This window comes from Asparagus officinalis, chromosome 4 (assembly GCF_001876935.1).
Source record: "Asparagus officinalis chromosome 4, Aspof.V1, whole genome shotgun sequence".
Lineage (NCBI taxonomy): Eukaryota > Viridiplantae > Streptophyta > Magnoliopsida > Asparagales > Asparagaceae > Asparagus > Asparagus officinalis.
In genome coordinates, this window is record NC_033797.1 from 65,754,322 (window position 1) to 65,764,249 (window position 9,928).

The window sequence follows — 9,928 nt, forward strand, 5'->3', positions numbered from 1 at the left end:
GGCCCCCCCCCCCCCCCCTCCCGGGGGGCTGGGGCGGTTCAATACTGGTAACTTAAATCTTTCGTGCTTTCAATGCCTCACAATCTGACTAACTTGTACTGAGTAGGGAAACAAAGCTTATGAAGTGAGGATGGCCAAAGTAGCCACTGAATGAGCAATGTACTGATGATTTGTGCTGGGACTTGCTGAGTTATTCCTGATTTCCATTATTTGCTCACAAACGTACATCATTTTGACAAAATCATGCTTGTTGAAGTTTCTGATTGTTTGTTGGTTTGGTTTAACAGACGCTGAAGGAGCTCAGGTGCATGAATCGTGGGGATAGTTGCCTGTGGGCTACAAATTGTGCTCATCACCTACATTTGTACATCTGGATTGTATCGGATAGGTTACACTTTCATCTAATTATGTACGATAACCCCTTTACGCTGTGGTCTCTAAACTATAATGTCTGAAACAAAGTAGGAAGTGAAGAGGCTTTGGCATGAGTAAGAATTTTTTTTAGGGAACGGTAGATCAACGCAGTTTATGAACTTCTCTTATATAATTGGATTATGCTTTCTTGATTTAGGATCAATCAAGCATCTAGAGACGTATTTTGGGAAAATCTCTTGGATTCTCAATTGACTACAGAGCTATGCAATACGAAATTGTAGATGGGTTGCTGTCGAACAATGAACCTGGTGGACTTGGAGGGTACCCTGGGAGAGCTTATTTTTTGAAACTTATTGGCTGACCTGGCTTTTGGTTTTCATTGATAAGAATTTTATAATGTTTGGATAGAACTGTCATTTTCTTGGTCAAACCTAGTTTATTTAGATAAGTTTATAAGTTAAATTTTTTATTTTTTTAGATGGCTTAAAAATTAGGTTATTTGGATGTCAGTAAAGACATGTATTAAAAAAAACTATGTCAGTAAACACATGTATTAAAAAAAACTAACTTATGAGCTACTTCGACTAAAAAAATAAGATTATTATTAGATAAGTTATGACAGGCTTGTTGTACAAGTTGGATCATGTATAAGACTACATCATCATCTATTATTTCTAGGCTTCTTTTAACGAGTGCTAGGGGATGATAAAGATAAAGGAACGACGAGTAGCTCTTGGCACTCATCATTAGGGAATGAGCGAGACAGAGAGAGAGGAAGTACAAGGAGAGAAATTAGTGTAAAATAGGGGGAGCTACTTGCTATTTATTTATTTTTATCTCTCATCTTTTAAAGACTTCCACGAGATGGTAGCTTCATCCATGGTGAAGACAAATCCTCTAGTAGATCTGCACTCATCTGGTTCTGAGCACCAGCTCGCATCTGAATAGCTTTCGATTACAGCCGGATATCCAGTGTAGAATAGGTCCAGACCTGTAGTTTATTTTAAGTATCTCATCAATATTTGAACAACATCTCAATGAAGCTTTCCAGGATTACTTGTGAACTTACCAAGCATTCCTACAGTGAATGCTATGTCTAGCCTTATGCAGCTCATCGCGTACATAAGATTCCCAATGATCTTTGGGTACCTTAGCTGCTCTACTGGTCTTTTAGTGTTTGGTTGAAGCTTCTTTTTGTAATCATATGGCACTGACAGTTCTGGCAGGTCGTAGTAGCCATACTTTCTTAGCATGCGCTCAACATAATGAAATTGGGACAATCCAATACCCTCTTCAAAGTATATGATTTTGATTCCGAGAATCACGTCCGCAGTTCCAAGGTCCTTCATGCTAAACTGCGCTGAAAAAAAATTCTTGATAGATATTATCAATGTTACATTAAACGTTGGGCGCTCCTAGGCGCCGGACTTTGCGCCCAGCGCTTAGACGCCTAGGCGGGCGCCTAAGCGGTTTCTGGGCGGTTTTTTTCTTTTTTTAATTATGATACTTGAAGATAAATATATATATATACTCAATTAACATTGCATAAATATATTCAGCTCAAAAAAAAACATTGCATAAATATAAAAATACCAACACATATGCTATTCAAACTATAATAGTCAATCAAAGATGCATACATACTAAATGGCAAGGCATATAATATCCAATAACTAGAAGTTTTGGTCCCAAAGTATTAGCAAAAATTAAACATTCATATACTTAAAATTAAACATAAAATTAAACTTAATCAATTAAACAATTAAACTCAAAAATTAAACTTAAACAATTAAACTTAATATATTAAACTTAAATAATAAATACAGTTAAACAGATTTAATGTGTAATTCTTAGACAAAATCTCAAAACAAGAAATATATAAACTCTCTCTCACGTGTAATTTCCCTTTCTGACTCACGTGTAATTCCCTTACCGAGTTACTGTTAACTTATTTTTGTAGGTCAAAAATTAAACTTAAACAATTAAACTTAATATAATGTAAAAACTTATTTTTGTAGGTCAAAAATTAAACTTAAACAATTAAACTTAATATAATGTAAATATATTAAGTTAACATGTAATAAATGCATATGATAGTAAACTTAAACAATTAAACTTAATATAATGTAAATATATTAAGTTAACATGTAATAAATGCATATGATAGTCATAGAGATAATAAGTTTAGTCCTTTACTTACAGAGATGAAGCTGACTGGCAACGAGATGAGAACGAGGTCGGAAGTTGAGCTCGAAGACGAGATCGGAAGCGAAAGACGAAGACGAGATGAGAACGAGGTCGGAAGTTGAGCTCGAAAGTTGAGCTCGAAGACGAGATCGGAAGCGAAGGACGAAGACGAGATCGGAAGCCCAGGACGAAGACGAGATCGGACGCCCAGGACGAAGACGAGAGCTCTGAGGTTCTGGCGGCGTCAGGAGAGTTAGATTAGGGTTATTTTTTCTTTGTTTGTATTTTGGGTTTTGGGTTTTGGGTTTGGGTTACGGGTTTTGGGTTTGGATTTTCGTTTTTTTCTATTTAAATTGTGAGGCGGCCCGCTTAGCCTTGGGCGGCCGCCTAGGCGCTTCCAGCGCCTAATTGTGGCCGCTCAGGGCATTTCTGCACGTCCTGGGCACCGCCTCCGCCTAGGCGGGCGCCTAGGCGGGCGCCCAGGGCGTTTTTTACAACACTGGATATTACTATCTCCAAATCACTTCCGATGATGAGCATATAATCCACATAGAGGCAGATAACCATCACTTTTTCTTCAGCGACCTTGATGTATAGACACTTGTCAGATTTATTGACTTGATACCCATTGTTGCAAACAACCCCATCGAACTTCTCATGTCAGAGTTTTGGTGCATGCTTAAGTCCATATAGAGACTTAACAAGTTTATAAACTTTACTAACTGGAGCATTAAGTCCTTCTGGTTTCTCCTTGTAGATCTCTTTTGTGAGATGTCCATTGAGAAATGCAGTCTTCACATCTATCTGATGTATGACAAACTTTTTTATCGCTGCCCATGCGATAAGAACTCTGATGGTAGTGATCCTGCAAACTGATGCATAGATTTTAAAGAAATCTATTCATTCTTTCTGAGAGAATCCTTTCGTCACCGGTCTTGTTTTGTACTTCTCAATAGTACCATCAGGACGAATCTTCTTCTTGAAGATCCACTTGTAACTGATAGGCCTTGCATCTTTAGGTACATCCACTAGCTCCTATGTGTGATTTTGGATCAATAAATTCATCTCATCATTTATAGCTTCTTTTCACAGAAGAACGTCTGTTAACTGCATTGCTTCTTGTAAAGTCTGTGGATCTCCTTCCACATTATAGGTGATGAAGTCATCTTCAAAATATTTCTGTCTCCTGACACGCTTGAAAGATGGTTCGGTAACTTCTTCATCATTAATACTTTTAGTTTCTCGCAAAACTGGTTCCTCTAGTGCATCTGACGTACTAACATTCTCTGCTATATCTTTGAGCAATAAACTTTTATCTTCGATAAACTTATCCTCAAAGAATTCTGCATCCCGAGCTTCAATGGTGGAGGTGGTTCCAAGGTCCAGGAACCTGCAAGCATCGTTGTCTTCAGCAAAGCCAAGAAACACACATTTGTTAGCATTTGGTCCGAGCTTAGGTCTTATGATATCTAGAACTTGAACATATGCAAGACACCTCCACACTTTGAGACTATCCAAAGAATCTGGATATCCTAATTATAACTGATGAGGAGTACTATCAGTTTTGAAATATGGTACTCTGTTAAGAATCCAGTTTGTCATTAGCAAAGCCTCTCCCTAATAGCAAGTAGGTAGACCAGATGTGATTAGCATCGAATTCACCATCACGGTCAATGTGTGATTCTTTCTTTCTGCAATTCCATTAGATTGCGAAGAATACGAAGCAGTAGTTTTAGCAATGATTCCATGCTCCTTGAAGTATGCTTCTGGTTCCTTAGATCAGTACTCTCCTCCTCTGTCGCTCCTGAGTCTTTTCACCTGAAGTCTAAACTGTTTCTCCACATGAGTCCAAAACTCGATAAACTTGTTGAATGCTTCATCTTTAGATTTCAGTAGATAGACGTGGCAGAAGCGAGAATGGTCATCAATGGAGGTGATAAAGTATTTTATGCCGCCTCGAATAACGAAGCTCTTGAAGTCACAAGTATCTGAGTGAATCAGATCCAATAGTTTGGTGCTCATTGTGACACTTGAAAAGGGCTTCCTTGTCAGTTTTGCTTGCGCACAGACTTCACACTTCTCAAGTTTGTTACCTCCACATTTCGGAAGTAATCCTAACTTCTCCATGCTAGACAGTTTTCTATAATTTACATGTCCAAGTCTATTATGCCATAACACAGAAGAGTAAACAGAAGATGATATTTCATTAACAACTAAATTGGGTATGATAATACTAATCTTATACATGCCATCAGTACGATATGCATTTTTAAAATACATTTTCTTAAAAGATAACATCATTTCCTCATTGGAAATTCAGCCTTATATCTCCATCATAGAACAGGCTTCCTGAGACTACGTTTTTAGCAATTGAGGGAACATGTTTCACATCCTTCAATGTGATAGTCTTCCCTGAAGAGAGAGTCAGTACCATAGTCCCAGTTCTAAGAACAGAAACCACAGAATGATCAGCCATTGATACGTTCTCTTTGGCAGCAACATAAAAAGAGAACAAATATCTGTTGGAGCAGATATGACAGGTAGCACCTGTGTCTAACCACCAACCAGATATGTTGTTGGGAGTTATCACTTGGAAGAGTATAGCCACAAAATTGTCAACTTGATTAACATTGTGTATTATTCCCTTCTTTGGTGCTTTGCAGTCCTTGGTAAATGTCCTTACTTTCCACAGTTGAAGGATTTTACGCTCTTCTTAAAATATTTCTTTTGAATATTTAGATTCTTTGGGTTTTGGTTCTTCTTTTTGTTAAATGACTTCTTCTTCTTCTTAGAAGAAGAACTAGTACCCTTCTCAGAGTTAGCAGACACCATGTTAGCAGACACCTTTTGCTTAGCAAGGAGCTCATTCTTCGTGCGAGTCTGAATCTCGTCCTCGATCCGAATGAACCTCTTCAAATCAGACAAAGTCACATGTTTTTCCTTCTCCGAATGTCAGTGAAGAATGACATCCAAGATGGAGGAAGTTTGTTGATAATTGCACCAAAAATGAAGGTTTGACAAAGATTGATCTTTTCATCCTTCAGCTTCATATCAAGCTTTTCAAGCTCTTTGACTTGAGGCAAAATCTCAGCGTCATCTTCGAATTTGAAGTCCAGAAACTTGTCAATGAGGTGAAATTTGGACAGATTCTCCTCATCCTTGTACTGGTCCTCTAGAATATTCCAGATTTTCTTTGCAGATGACTTGTTGGTGTAAGAAATGCTAGATGATCGACCAGACAGTTATGGAGATAACTTTTGCAGAAGTGATCATATTTAGCCCAAGAGACTTTAGACTCAGAATCTTCTTCAGAGTTGGGTTTCTCCTCAGAAATTATATAGTAGATTTTCAGGAGTTGCATCCCGAAAATCACTTTTCGACGTTATGCGTTAAAGTTGGATCCGTCAAAGTTCTCTAACTTAAGATAGTCCACTCCAAGTGTCATCGCAGGATCTATTGTAGATTAAAAATATTGCTTTAAGATTGTTAGCGTATGTAGCTAAATCTGGAATAAAATAGATAAATCTGTTAGAGAGCTGAAGTGCTATATTTTAAAACTTTTTCAAGTTTAGCTGTCGTGCGTTTAAGATACATTGTGCTTAAAATAATATTTAGCCTACCTCGGTGCAAGGATCCTAATGCCAAACTGCTTTTAGGAACAGCAGTAAAGTACTCTGGTGCACCAACCCAGTACTATTAAGATCTCCTCGATCTATAAGACCTTTTGGTCAAGGCAAAGATCTCCTCGATCTGTTAAAACCTTTCGATTCAATAACTTTTCGGTTCAAGCAAAGATCTCATCGATCTGTTAAAACCTTTTGGCTCAATAACCTTTCGGTTCAGGCAAAGATCTTTCGATCTGTAAAAACCTTTTGGTTCAGAGCTATGTTCCTTCGGGCACAGACTAAAGTTTTCATGCTTTCAGACTCTGCAGCAACAGCGCAACAGTACAAAACACTTGTGTGTTTTTCGTATCTCTTATATCCAAGAGCTCACCAAGAGGCACTATATATAGGTAGGGCTGTCCATCCGGGCCGGCCCGGCCCGGCCCGGCCCGGAAAACCGGGCCCGGGCCGGGCAAAACCCAAGCCCGGACCCGGGCCCGGGTGGTCCGGGCCGGGCCCGGGCCCGGGCCTGAGCGGGCCGGACACCGGGCCGGCCCGGTTTGATTTTTTTTTAGAATTTTTTTTTTTTAAATTTTAACAAAACCATAAACCATAAATTATTATAAAAAATGTCATAAATTTAATTAATAGCTTGAAATGAAATGACATAAATTACAAGTACAAAAAATGATAAAAATAACTTCTTTATTAATAATCGGTAAATCCTTTACAAATCCTTTACAAGTATAAATTTATTTCGAAATTCGTCGCATCACAATAGATGAGTACATCCCAACTAGGTTGGCACCTACTCACCCATATCACTATCATTTGCAACTTTTTTCGAAATAATTTAATTCAAATTTAAAGCTAAGAAATAAAAATTACAATTTTATGAATATTATCTAATCATTATATCTATCTGCTAGTCCCAACTCTTCAAATTTATCTTCAATCATAGCAATCCGTTCGATGCCTTGTGTTCGCTTCTCGTATCTCCACCAATCCTGTAAGCACATCACCGCTTGTACAGTATACGGATCTAAGCATGTCCTGTGGTCGTCGATCAAACGTCCTGCTGTGCTGAAAGCGGATTCCGAGGCTACAGTCGAAACCTGCACTGATAGTAAGTCACGAACCATGGTGGAAAGTATAGGATATGAAACTGATCCATATACTTTCCACCATTGCAAAATATCTAAAGCATTTCCTTGACATCTAACTAAAGAAGCAGAAAAATATTCATCTATTTCAGAAACATCTAATCCTGATGAAGTTCCAGATCCACCAGTTAGTTCAGCTACCATTGCATACCTATCAAAACTTACACTTTTACCTCGACCTGTGCTCGAAGCTGAAGGTGCCGAAGCTGAAGACTGTTGTGTAGCTACACCATATCTAGCTGCATACTCATCATATAAGGTTTGAAAATAATTTCTAATAGCTAAATAATGAGTAGTAGCAGTAAGGGTGGATCCATCATCTAAGTCTATAATCTGTCCACCATACAATGATTGTAACAAACTTCGAAGGCCAATTTCCTTCAAGCATGGATCAATAAGAACACCAATACCAAAAATATGAGGAATAGGCCTAAAATACTTATTAAATTTACTCTCCATTTCAAAAATTATACTTCCAAAAATATCATCCATACGATATTTTGTAAAATTTTTTTGAATATTTAAAATTTGTAAAGCAGCTAAAGTAATAGTTGGATAATAACAACCAGATAATAACATAGTAGCATCATAAAAAACTTGTAACATCTCATTTAATTTACATATAACTGTCCATTCATCTTCAGTTATTCCATAAGCACTACCAGAGCTAGAACTAGAAGCATAAAAATTTATAAAATCATTTATAATTTCTTTATATTCTATTGCTACAGATAACATTGCATAGGTGGAATTCCACCTATGGTCAACATCTTTTGGAATTAGTCTAGGCTTATAATTTTTTCTTTTACAACATTGTTTCCATCTTTTAATTCTCATTTCAGAAGCATTATGCATATTAGTAACTGTTCTAACTTTTTCTATCATGGGTTTAATTTCAGAAAATGCACTTTGAACAATTAAATTTAAAATATGACAGATACATCTAACATGAAAAAGCTCACCATGACATGGCAATGACAAAGTTATTTTCAGAAAATCAACAGCTACATTATTATTACTTGCATTATCTAGTGAAAGAGTAAATATTCTTTGATCAATTTCTAGTTTCATAAGTTCTTCAACAATTAAATTTGCAACATTAATACCAGTGTGTGACTCTTCAATTGCAATAAAAGAAACAACTCTTTTAAACATTTTCCAACTTTCATCAATCCAGTGTGCTGTTATACATAAATAACCAGTTTGCACTCTAGATGACCAAATATCAGAAGTTAAAGAAAATTTGCAGTTTAAATTTTTAAAATAAGAAATTATTTTTCCCTGTTCCTCAACATAATATTTTAAAATATCACGTTGACAGGTTTGACGAGAAAATTTTGTAAATGCAGGATAAAAACCATCTCTAAATAAATCTTCAAATTCATCATCTTCTACTAATTTAAAAGGAAGGTTTTTAAGAACAATAAACCTGATTACGCATTTCCGGGCTCGGGCAGCGTCATAATTCCAACTGCCGAGGGTACCTGAAGAGGATGATTGGGAAAGCATAGACTGCCGGATATCACCTTGTAGATTTTGGCCTTTGTTGTGTTTTTCAATATGCCGTTTGAGATGGTTGGTGCCGCTCTTATGATGAGCTTTGAATATCTGGCCGCACAACGCACATTTCGCATTCTGAGAGATGATCCTACCGTGTTCATCCTTGGTGACGTCTATCTTCTCAAAAAAATTCCATACATCAGACCTCGGCCTTTTTGGAGCTCTTGGTGCCGTAGATTCGTCGCCACCAGATTCAGGATTAACACCGGTAGGATGAGGAGTTGTTGTAGGAGGACTCATCTCTGGATCGGTAGGAGTTGCATGTTGCTCTTCATAATCAGACCCAGAAGCCATTTGTTGGAAGTATTAGAAAATACAAAAGATTATAGGATAGTATATTAGTATGAGATAGTATAAGATTGTATAAGAGAGTAGTAGAGAGAGAAATAGATGAGTTTTGTTGTGAGAAAATGAATTGAAACCCCCCCTCTATTTATAGAAGCAGCCCCCTAGGTAAATGACCAAAAAACCCTCGAAAAATAGCCGTTTTTTGACCGTTTTAAGGGGCAAAACGGTCAAAAGACCAAATCTGGCCGTTAGGCCAGATTTGGCCCGGGCCGCGGGCCGGCCAAGCCGGCCCGCCGCCATAACGGTCACAAAATGTGGGCGGGGACGGGCGCGGGGGGGGGGGGCGGCGGCGGGGGCGGGGGGGGGTCGGCGGGGCGGGGCGGGGGGGGGGGGCCGGGGGGGGGGGGGGGGCGGGGTCCGGTTTGGCCGGGCCGGGCCGGGCTGGCCCGGCCGGAGCGGGCAACGGTCACCTTTGTGACCGTTCGCCCGGGCCGGGCCGGGCTGGCCCGGCCCGGACCGCGGGTCAACGCGTCACGTTTGTGACCGTTATGGCCGGCCAGACCGGGCCGGCCCGCCCGGCCGGCCATTCGAAGCCACAGTGCCTTTTTTCGGCACTGTCCGGGCCCGGCCGGGCCCGCGACTGTGGCTCGCAACGGCGCGCCGGGCCGGCACCGGGCCAGGGCCGGGCGCCCGGCACGACCGGGCCGGGCCCGGGCCCCGGGCTTTTTGGATACCCCTATATATAGGCCT

At 39.4% G+C, this 9,928-nt stretch overlaps 1 protein-coding gene across 3 annotated transcripts in view; it reads left to right on the forward strand.

The window, feature by feature from the left end:
* LOC109837610 (mediator of RNA polymerase II transcription subunit 31) overlaps positions 1-547 on the forward strand; it is a 20,218-nt gene extending 19,671 nt beyond the window's left edge. The window contains exons 8-9 of one of the 3 annotated variants that reach the window (XR_002246339.1): positions 107-189; positions 288-547. The gene's annotated coding sequence lies outside the window, so the exon portion shown is untranslated. The remainder of the gene's footprint in view (positions 1-106; positions 190-287) is intronic. The other 2 variants (XR_002246338.1, XM_020405929.1) reach the window with 2 other exon arrangements.